Source organism: Geospiza fortis, unplaced genomic scaffold (assembly GCF_000277835.1).
Source record: "Geospiza fortis unplaced genomic scaffold, GeoFor_1.0 scaffold40, whole genome shotgun sequence".
Taxonomy (NCBI): Eukaryota; Metazoa; Chordata; class Aves; order Passeriformes; family Thraupidae; genus Geospiza; species Geospiza fortis.
Genome location: NW_005054297.1, coordinates 25,326,401 through 25,338,227, shown reverse-complemented (window position 1 = coordinate 25,338,227; position 11,827 = coordinate 25,326,401). Strand labels below are relative to the sequence as shown.

At 38.9% G+C, this 11,827-nt stretch overlaps 1 long non-coding RNA gene across 1 annotated transcript in view; it reads left to right on the top strand.

The window, feature by feature from the left end:
• The window catches only part of LOC102040530, a 17,976-nt gene extending 13,183 nt beyond the window's left edge, over nucleotides 1-4,793 (top strand). The window contains exons 3-4 of the long non-coding RNA XR_265218.1: nucleotides 4,428-4,512; nucleotides 4,651-4,793. This is a non-coding gene — a long non-coding RNA (uncharacterized LOC102040530). The remainder of the gene's footprint in view (nucleotides 1-4,427; nucleotides 4,513-4,650) is intronic.
• Nucleotides 4,794-11,827: the final 7,034 nt, after the last annotated feature.

Here is an 11,827-nt window from a genome sequence, read left to right as displayed (position 1 = left end):
CTGCCTCAGACCTTATTTCACTGATCACAGTTGAAAAACGGCATCCAATACTCTAAAATGGCATTAAAGGGTGATACCTGTGCTCTGAAGTGGCAGTAATTGTACCTTGTGTTCAAGATTTATGTCAGGGAAACCTTGATTTCAGGCAACCATTTAAATCTTTGGTATGAATGTGTATGATCCAAAACCACTTTTGCTTTATATCACCTACAATGCCTTATTCCATCCTGCTGTAAGGATCAACATGTAACATCTACATTCAGGGAATTATATTATGATATTGCAGATAGTTCTGTATGGAATTAGCAATGTTCATATAAAAATGTTAAATATGAGTCCCTGTGTGTTGTAATTGTGCTCAACAGTGAGCTATTTTTCTTTTGCTGTACAATTAATCTACTAGCAAATGATAGATTTACAAACATGACTCTTGTTAGAACGATGATTCTTAAAGTCTTCAGTTTAGAAGTAGGATCTTTTATTCTAGAAGCCAGTATAGCAGAAAATGTAGTCTTAAAGGGAGGGAAATACACAAGTCACAAAAAAGCAGAAGGGAGAAGGTAGTATTATTCTAACCTCAGTATTAAGTACATAAAGAACCAATCTACAGAAACTGAAAGACTTGCCTCAATGTAATCCAATTTTATTTGTAGTAAGGCCAAGAAGATGATTTCAATTTCCCTAATGCTTAACCCCACCCTTCCTTCACAATATTCATTATTTTAAAGCAATCCCTAAATCTTGCTCATATCAAGTGAGAGTAAAAGAAATCTTTGCATCTTGACAGAGACATGCCATTAATTTGCAAAGAATGCCCAAAGGTTTGACAGTGTAAATCCTGCCATACCTGATAGCATATTGATGGGTTCCTTGTCCTCAGGGTCTTTGATACAGGGATAAAGGTTTTTTTTTTAATTCCTCTTTTACCTACATGTAGAATGCTATCTATATGTTAAAATCTTCAATCTGCTTACTCATTATTGGCAAGAGAAACAAATTTTGAAACCTCTTTGGCACATCTCCATCCCTAAATCTGCTGCATGTAGCTGTTCTAAGGTTTCCTTTTTTCCTCCAGAGTAGGCACTGTCACTCTTTGTCCTCTACAGAGCACATCAGTGCACAGGGAAATCTCATCTCAGCCCCAGCACAACTTGACTCCTGTGGTGTTTCGGTACTTTATTCTGGCCATCTGTGTCTAACTGCTTCAGCAAGTTTCCTCTTAGTATTGTCATTAAGCATTTTCTGCACGCAGACTTTGCACTTGGAAATGAGCAATGCTGTGTTAATCTAATTCTAGTGAATCAGCTAGACTGTGTAAATTTGCAGGGACATGTTGTTTGGACCAGAATACATATTTCCTCTCCCCCCTGCCCCACCCCATATTTCCTATTTTCCTTTCTTATTTTTCTTCTTGCTACTAGTCTTCTAGGCACTTTCTATTCAGATATCTGTCCTATTGCCCATTACTAGTTACTTTACTCTGAAAAGAAACCCTGACTTCCTCAGGAACATAGTGCCTCTTTATAACTGAAAATTATTCAGTTATAAAGGCCAGTTATCAGGTCTTCTTGATCCTAAGACATGATGCAAAGACATTTAGGCAAGAGGAAGGGTTCACAAAGCAGTTCAATTTTAGGTGTTGATCTTGGTTTCCTGTCACGTGCTGAATATTACATACATAATATCCAGTGGTGTAAGAATATAAATGTGCTTTTGAAGAAGGTAAAGAAGCTTCTTTTCTAGAGACTTTGTTACTGCCATTCTGCAAAGGTGTGCTGTTTTTCTCATTAGAGATCTGTAAAATAAAACACAAAAGCAACACAAACAAAAAAAAAGCCAGCAACACATTTTCTATTAAAATATATACAAAAGTTTCATCTTTCTAATTAATAGTGGGTAACAATCAGATGTCTGTTAGTGATGGGATGCCTATTTCATTAGCTATTCTTCACAGCAAACAGATGCTTCCTACCATAAAACATTTAACATCTAAATAGATGATGAAAAATGAGCAGATATAGCAGTCAGGAAACACAAAGAAACTTGTTGAGCTGCAGTAAAAGTGGGGAAAGATGGAAGTGAGCAGTTCAGTAAAAAAAGCTGACAGATTCTGCAGAGACCAAAGTATCAACTGGATCAGGTTGACAAGTGCAAAAGAGATCAGAGGGCTTTTGGGGACAATTCCTTTACATTTGCAGTGCTACAGGATCTGGAAAGAGCTCCAAGTGCAAGATACATCCAGTTCTGGAAAGCCAGTGTTCCATCTTCTTTGTATTATACAACATATTTTCCTCTATTTGTTGGCTTTGAGTTCAACAGAGAGAGCCTTAACAATTCAGGAGCCATAAATCCATCTCTTTTTGAGCTTGTGAAGCCTGGTCCAAAGAAAAACACCATAGTGAATGTGTTCACGCATTTTTTTCCCCTTGGCTCTGGAGCACGTTGTATTTTGCAGGTTGACTGCAGAAATGCAGAACAAGTGTCCCACTGCCACTGCTGCAAGGAAAAGAGTCAACCCAGTGATGATGAAGATAGTTGCTGCCATGCAGCCCGGCTGTCACATGGGTGTTTCCAGCGGCGGGCTGGGCTGGCAGATGTAATTTTGTGTCTTTTAATCACTATTACAGTTCCAGAAGCTTGTTTCATGGTTACTTAAGGAAAAAAAAATTGTTACTTTGTTGCCTTTTCTTGTCTTAGTGACAGCTTTCCACTGCTCAGTTGCATGACTAGGTTGGTCAGCTGCACGTATTTTACTTGTCTACTTTTTGTGGACACGGGTTAATTCAAATTAAATGTTCACTGGGATTTTTTGACTGACTGTGGTGAACAGATACTGCCTATTTATTGCTACCCTTTTGTAGTTGGGAGTGACAGAGACCCCTGTATATTAGGGAGCATCAATTCTTAGCCTCATTTAATATCTCCAACGGGCAATAAGCTACATAGCCCTACTAAGGTGAAATAGCTTGCTTAACAAAAATAAAGGGAAAGAAATGGCATAATGAGGAGGATGTTCATAATGACCTGCATGAGATGTGCACAGCAGTGAATTAATCTGAACAAGACTGTCCCTATTAAAAAAATCCTCTTGGATGAGTGGAAGAATCCTCCCTGATCCCACTACATGTTGGATGAGGATATTTGTAGATTAAACTCTTTTATAAAGCTGTACCTTGAGCATTCTTTTTGAATCTTCCAGAATAGGAGTTGAATTTAATTATTTTTAAATTATCTTTTATGTCATATGAATTTGCATATTTTTTTTTACTCTGAGAATGAATGTAAGTGTCAGAAAACTAAATTTGTGGTAATGGGTGCTCCACAGCAGCTGAAAGTCCTTGGGTGAAGGACTCCAACTGCTGGCTTGTGCTGTGGTCTGGCACCTGTGAGCCAAGTGTGGTGAGAGCCTTGGATAATGAGGGAGGTTGATGAGTGTAGAATAGTTTGACATTTTTTTTTTTTTTTCATAACAGCACAGCAGTTCTGAAAATATACAAATGCATTCTAAATGTTTGGATCAGGTTGTCAGATTTATTATTCTTTTAGGGTATTGCAGATGGTAAATTCTTTTTAATCTTACTTTTTAGTGTTCTGCACATTTGTTTGTAAATTCCGTTACTCAGGAACATCTGTATTTTGTTTTCCCTAGTATTATTAAAGTTGCATCAGATTTGCACTCAGAATATCATTATGTGCAGCAGTGCCACCAGATTAGAGAGATTATTATGATTACAAACTCCCCATGCATTTAGTTCTCAGTTCTGTGCCAGTCTGTGAGCTGCCAGAGTGGATCTGATTTGCAGCATGGCTGTTTTCTACAATATGCAGATGATTAAGGTCTATAATTAACTAATGATTTATACAGCAATTTGACAAAACCTTTTTGCTCTCGTTGTCTGCTCCCAACAGAAACCTTTCTGTACCTTCAGAGAAGTTTCTGCTCCTGTCTCCTCTAAACCTCAACTATGAAACATCCTTTAATTTATAAAGCAATTTAGCATTCCTCATTGTAGTGGTGGAGATGGCTGTGCAAACTTCACAGCTTAGCATGGAGCATGAAGGGAAACACAAACTTTAAAAGCCACTAGGTCAAAGAAGAGTTTTTGCAGCTATCCTCCAAGTGCAGCCAGCAGCAGTGGCAGCCGGCCATCCTCTGCAGAGAGTAAAAAGCTGTAAACATGCCTTTTGAGGGCAGAACAACCCATCATTTCTGAAGTAACTGTACATGTAACATCTCCTTTAAGTGACAACCTGAAACAATAATAGTGTTTAGGAACAATGCCTTGTTTAAGAGTAAGTGATGCTGGAACAAGGGGACTGTAGCCGCCCTTGACTTTCTGACAGCCTGGGAGCCAGCGAGGAAGTGCAGATGGAGCCAGTCTGCATCAGCCTCTTCACACTCACTTCTTTTTCATTTCAAACAGCAGGAAAATATTGAGCAGTGCCAAAGTCCAAATGAGCCACTCTGCATACAACAGGAAAAATCATAGAGCACTGAAGACCACCTTAGATGTGAGTTCAAAAGAAAAATGTGTATACACATCTTGCATGTATTGCTGATCCTCTTCCTTTAAATCCCCACTATGAATTTCCAGGAAAACGTGGAACAAACAACAAAGAGAAAGTTCTCTGATTTATGTTCTCTTCTAGAATGGAAGAAGAGAATGTTGGAAACTATTCAGAGTGTTGTTTAGAAAATGAGGGCACATCTCAGAAAAGGGAATTTAGAGCCCTATCAGTCTCCCATTTAAATCAGTGGCAAACTTCCAAGTGGCTTCAGAGGAAGATTCAGCATTGAGAAAACAGACTATGAACATATTTTTTAGCTTGTTCTGTCCACCTTCCCTTTTAAATGACTGAAAACATAAACCACGTTTAATGCAAATAGTTCTCACTGGTAATATGAAATGCACCCAGTTGTATTGTAACTACTTTGACAATACCAGAAGCTACAATGCCACCCCATCCCCCCAAAAATTACAATAACTATGAGGAACCATGAGAAGTTTCAACCATCAGAAATAAAAAAGAAAGCTTGTATCTTCAGTTAGAGGAAAGGCTTGGAAGAAAAACTGATTATGGCAAAACAGTACAAAGGGTAAGAAAACTGAGGTTAAAACCAAAGACCATCTGTGAGAATGGAAAATACTTGAAGATCAAATTTCTTGGGACAAATAAAATCTTTTAAATCAAAGGAGATGTGCTCATTGTTTTCAGTGGCTTTGAATTCAGGCTTTAAATTGGATTGAAATTATTATGGCAGAACAACTATAGCAGTGAAGGTCTAAAACTAGGTTTTTGCAAGCTGGTGGTCTGCTATGTGTAAAGAAGTCATGGGCCAAGTCAACAAATCAGGAGAAGGTTGTATTTATCCTGACTATTGAATTGTATTTTATATTTTGGTCTTCAGACTGTTTTGTCACACCTTTGTACTCCCTCAGCATTAGCTGAGAAGATATTCATCGTTCTTAACAGTTGGGGAAAAATTGAATTCCATCTGTTTCTTCCATAGTAAGTAACAGGAATGAAGGTCTTAACAAAGAACTCCCCCCTGCTAAACACCACATCAATGCTATTTGTGGTGAAATTCTAGCTTAATATATTTGGGCATGGAGAAACTGCTTTCCTATGCAGAAGTCCATATGATCAGACAGCAGTGACAGCTGATCATCCAATCTGGTTAAAAACGCACAGACATTTCTGCTGTGTAACAGCTTTTGGATTTTTTACTGGTATATCAAGGCAATTTTGGTAGGATAAGTTTTATATGGAAAATTGTATGAATGAGAATTCCAGGTCTTTCTAGTGAGCATTTTAATTGTGGCATAGTCATCCAGAAATCTCTATAGTTTTGTTAAAATATTTCCCAGTCTTTCATAGATTAGATTCTTTCAGGTTTTTCTATCCAACCTTTTTTTTAATTGTTTTACATTGTGCTTACTGCTGATCTGCATGACAAGTAAAAAATGTTTTATGCAAGGACCTAGATGTTAGAATTTGGATGTTGAAGTCTAGCTGTCATTACAAACTCTATCTAATACAACAGTCAGTTCTATTACTTGGATATAGATAGCAGGGTAATAGAGAAAATAAACCCAGAGAAACTGTAGTCATAGGCATTGAATATCCACAGCTCTAGTGACCCCTGGGGCCAGGGAAGAAGTAGATCTGGGGTGCATCAGAGTGAAGACAAAGGAAATGGCTAGTGAATATTGTACTAAAATATTTTTGTATGTCTGATATAGCTGAGGAGAATGTGAGATGATTCTTAAATGGTATTGCATTTCAGCCACATTACATCTGCCTACTCTCCTAAGTTATTGAAGATTATTCCCTAACTTACGAAGAAATTGGCACAAATTCCCTGACAGCTTGTTCTGAGTGGTCCTAGAAATGGGTGCAGAGTCTGTAGGTATCTGAAAGCAAGTGTTGGCTGCCCCTTTGGACACAGAACCCACCAGTGCAGCTCTTGTGTCCCAGTCATTCCCCAGTCATTGCCAGAGATACACAGCTATCTCCAGGAGCAAATAACTCTGCTGCTAGGAGAGGAGATGCTTGGCATTACCACAGATAAAACAGAAACTTGAGCTGACTATAGTTGTTCCTGACTAAAGGAACTAAAAGGTGGAGTCCAGGAGCTCTGCACTATGCTGTTTTATGCTTTTCCTGAGAAAAGAATGGGTTGGAAACTCAAGTATTAATCGTTTTCATTATATTTCCTTTCCATGTCCCCCTTATATGTCCTTTCTGCCTAGTTTATGACTTCACATGCAATTACAGTCTCAAAGTGCAGGTCACCATGTTCAAAACGTTACACCCGTTTCTGGCAGCATCCTCATAAATAGCCCGGAGCATATGCTTCCTGTGTCGTCCCCCTCTCTTAGGGACAGAGGCTGTTACTGCTGATAACAAATCAGCTCCTCGGTGATTCATGGGAATTAAAGGCCAATACAACCTGAAACATTTCTATCTCCCCCAGCCTTACCACTTGATACTGTGTCCTTACTCAGGACCTCCCAGAACGGTGTGCTTATCACCTCCTGATGCTCTTTGGCATGAGCAAAGTCTTCCATGCCCTTGGGTAAAGTGACTTTACTTTTTGGAACAGGATTTTATTTTCTACATCAGTAGTTTTCACTGATTCCATGGAAACTACTTGCAGGACCTTGTCTATTTTTCACTTGCATTTAATGGGTAATTTGCCATTCAGCATTGGGATTATTTTTGCATTCAAATGTTTTTTCCCTGTGACTGTGTATTAGAAAAAAAAAATCATTAACAAACTGACTTCTAAAAGACAGAGAGGTGATTAAAAAAATAGATTCTTCTCGAGACTTAGATCCTCTGCTACAGTCTGCTCCTTAGATAAATTGTTCTGCAGATCAAGAGTAGTGAAGGAAAATGCCGAATTTAGAACATTTGAAGCTTATGGAACATGAAGGGCTCATTGACTGAGCTAGCAAATGCTTTTTCAGACAGATTTCATCTATGTCAGTCCTGCACAATGTGTCTTGTGGATCCTTCAAAACTGGAACTCGGTATTACAACAAAAAATTTCTTTTAACTTTTGCAAGAATCTCTCACATTCAGGGCAAGCAACCCTTTAAAGCCATCTTTGTTACAACTAGAACTTAATAATGCAAAACAAACCAAATTTCAGCCTAAAGCATATTGCAGGTCTGTTTTTGACCTATAAAGCTGTATTGTTTAAAACTATGCCCTACATGAAAAAAAAAATTATCTGAATGAGCAAGTATGAGTTTGATCTTGAAAAGATACAAAAGAAAAAAACCTCAACAAAAGTATAATCAGAAAGTTATTCTAATACTGTGCTTGAAAACATCCTATGAGTGCCTCCCCCTTTAGAGTCAACCTAGATATCCAGTTTGAGAATCTAATCTATCATTAATTATGGTTTTCAAGTAGAACTGGTACTATATCCCTCAGTTATTTAATTGAATGATCAGCCTTACCTTCTGAAATCCAAGGATCATTTCACAGCATGTTGCCAGGATGGTTTCTATTTACAACTCTCTCACTCTCTCTCTCTGTAAATATATATATATATGTATGTATGCCTGTATTTTAAAGCAAAGTAGACTGAAAAGTAAAACTTCAGTGAGGGCAGTGATTGAAGGGCCTGTGTCTAGCTGTTCTGGAATTGCTTGAAGTCCTCACTTTTTGCATCTGATTTGTCTGGGGTTTTCTCCCATTCTCACAAGCACATCTGTCTGCCTACTCTGGATTTGAAATAGCATGTATTGCAAACTCCAAAAGAAATGGGTGGAAGTTGTGTAGCTTTTAAACAAAAATGTCAGGTCATCAGTAAATTTGCTGTATCTAAGAAAATATCTGTGCCTGAGGCACAAAGTAACTCCTTGCCATATCTTTCCATGTCTTATGGATTTGATTTTAGTTAAAGATGTTTGCAGAATGGAAAAAAAATTAAAACCAAAACAGCCCAGGAAACTCAGCACTGAAGTCATCAAGGTTGTTGATAATTACTAGCACATTCTCAGTGTTTTGCTGATTAATTAAAAGACCTCAGTGTGTCCAATGACACAATGAATTTAGCAGATCTAGGAATGACTTTCTGAGCAGGATATGTGAATGTCAGGCTTATTTTCCACCTTTCTCTAATAGTGATCCTACATGCTGCATTATTTTTAGAATGTAGTCTGTTTACTTTAAAGAAGCCAGGATGATTCTTTTCCTCTCACACAACAGACTCTGCCTTCCCTTCAAATGTTAAAGGGTGTTACTTCACAAAGAGAGAAGTCACTATCTGACTCACAATATTGTCATTTTTGGTTTCCTAAGGATTATAGGAAACATTACATATATTTCTTTGTAGTGTATTTTTCCACCGTCTTCTTTGTCCTACAGGTTTTTAGTTCTTTTCTGACAAGAAAGCTGGTTTCCCCACTCTGGTGCTTCTGGGGCAGGGAATAATAAAGCCTAGAGTGCTCTGCCAGCACTTAATTTAAAAGTAATCTTTAAAGAAACAAAATTAACCAGCAGGCTTTCTGCAGTGCATTAGTGAGACTATTTGCTTGTTTTTTCTGTCTATTTAAATACCTTTTCTGATAACCCACAGTGGGAGGGATTTGAAGCCCTGCCTCAACATTTATTGAGGTACCTAATGGGACAAAGCAACCTTTTTCCTCCCTCTGTACAGGGTCTGGCTGTTGAGAAGGGCTCCTAATCCATGGGGTGTCAGACCAGCAGGGTGTAGCAGGCAGGAGGCACTGGCACAGCCCAAGGCTGCACTGTGAGTCAGGGTAGGAGGAATCTGGTGTGTGGCTGCTGGGGTGAAATGGGCTCTGTGGAGCAGCCCGGCAGCTTCATAGGAACTAAGGAGGGCAAGATAGGAAGATTACTTGGCAATTGCCATTCAGTCTGATCCTGAAAGAATCTAATTATGCAAGTTCAAGCATTCCACAAGATGCATGAGCATTCAGCACCTCAACATGTCAGGACCAGAAGTGGGGAGAAAAGGGAAATTGCTGCTTTTCATGACTGCCAAATCTCTGTATTTGTACAAATCTAGCACTCAATAAATAGCAAGCTATGTCCTCGTAACAGTTAATAAACTATAAACATTCATTTCAATGTTTTTAATCTAAATGTGATGATTAGCTATTGGTTTGTGGTTTTTGTTTTTCTTTTGAAAAATGTAACACACATTCATGAGTTAAAATCTTGATGGAAGTAGAGAACAGTTTCTGCTTATGTCCTTAGGGAAATTGGCCCATCAATTTTCAGCTCCTATAAAAGGGGATGGAAGAGAGTTCCCAAGGACTAGACTTGAGCAGATTGTGAAGGTCCATCCCATCCTACTTAATGCAGTTCAGATGTAGGAGTTTCCACCTACTCCAAAAGATGATTAGCTTCTAGTGATTTTCCATCACTAGCATAATTTTTAATGCTGTGCAATGTCTGTCTGCAGTCCAATGATTCTGGTGAAAGCATTGACACAGATCGTATATATCAGTGTATGTGTGCACCAGAAATTTGTTTCTATCTCTGTCTTGACCTGCCTCCTCCAGAACTGAGTTTCCAGACACACCCAAATGTATACTGATCCTTAAAAAACCCAAGCAATTATATTTAAAGGGCTACAGAAAAGTTGTTCTATTTTTATCTGACTCTTTGTCACAGACTGTGGGGGTATAATAGGCTTTGAGGAACTGTGGTGCGAGTCATTGCAGTAAGAAAATTTGTAATCACAGGCTGTGTATCTTGTTAGTTAATTTGGGGTACAGGAACAAAGTTTCATCAAAAGTTTGTAGCAGCCAAGTGATTTGTCTCCCTTAGGCACCCAGCTCAGGAGAATCTGAGACTGGAGAGAGTATAAAGTGCATCTGACAGCACTCAAAGTGTTTGATCGCCTCACTGTGCTTACTATTTAAAGTCATCACAGTTTTTGTTACCTTAAATTGATTGTAAAATGTTGCTGTCACAGAGTTTTGGGATTTCCTTACGATGTTTCCAATATGCTAGTTTACATGACTTTAATGCAAATTAATCTCCAACTTCTTTGGATCTAATGATATGCCTGTGTTACATTTTTTGTTTGGATTAAACGTATCCTCTTAAAGGGAATGTTCTGGTCTTCCTCTCCTTTCACTGCATTTTGGTTTGTGTTTGGGAGTATGTGAGTTAGGATGCGTTGATTGGCCACTGTAAGCATCCCAAAGCCCAGGTGCTCTGCCCAGGGAATAGATCTCCTGTGCTGAATCAGGTGTTCACAACCCTGGGCAGTATCTGGGGCAGTGCTCTGCTCTCTGTAATCACTGAGGGCTCAGTCTGGCTGGCTGTGCACAGCTCCCAGTGCACTTAGAGCATCTCCCTTTGTGCAAGGATGGAGGAACGAGGAGTCAAGCTGTGAGCAAGGCACACTGTGCAGCACACAGCGTGCTCTTCCCAGCCGGCGCTGCCTCTGCGCACCGGTGGCATGGTGACTGCTGCCGTGGAAACTGCTGCCATGATGACCAGTGTCCTAGCTCCCTACCTCAGCAGCAAGCTATTCCACTTGCACAACACCCAAACACAAATTTGCCTTAATGAGTAGGACAATGTGAAAAAAGTGAATTTGCTAAGTGAAGTTCTGTTGGTAAATGTGAATGCTTTTTCTTTAAGTGTACATTAGATTAATTTCACCATTTCTATCTTTTTATAATCTCCATAACACTCAGTTTTGCAAGTAGTCTCCCAAGTACTGTGTTAACATCTATCTGAAAAGCTGCTGGCAATAGCCCCAAAGATTTCTCTCCCAAATCCTCTGTGAGTCCTCAGTATTGAATCTGAACATTGAAGGTGGTACAGATAAAAATTAGAGAAGGGAGGATGTGAATATGTAAGAATTGATAAAATGAGCACTGCCAAGGTCCTCTGCAGAATGACAAAGTGAAGAAGCTTGGTAGAAATGAGGACTGAGAGGTTCCTTTTAGTTTTTCTCTATTGTCATACTCCTGTTAGTGTCAGTCTGAGATATTTTGGAGAAGCCTCTGTGTAATTCAGGACCGGGGAAACTGACGGAGTGACCAGCCACTTTACTGGCTTGCTGTGTGATCTTTTTTTGTTTTACTTCTGCGTCACAGTATTCTTCCCTCCCTAGAGTTTGTTTAAAAATAAAATTTTAGTGAAGGATTCCTGAACTGTAGCTAACATTTGCAAATGATTGTGCTTCACACAAAAAAGCAGTCTAACGGCACCGTGACATGACACTTATTACTTGCCTTTATGCATTTTTTTATTTTTCCACAAATAGCTCTTTGGCTCAATCAAAAGGAGTGCTGGATAAAAAAATTCAGTGTCAGCAACT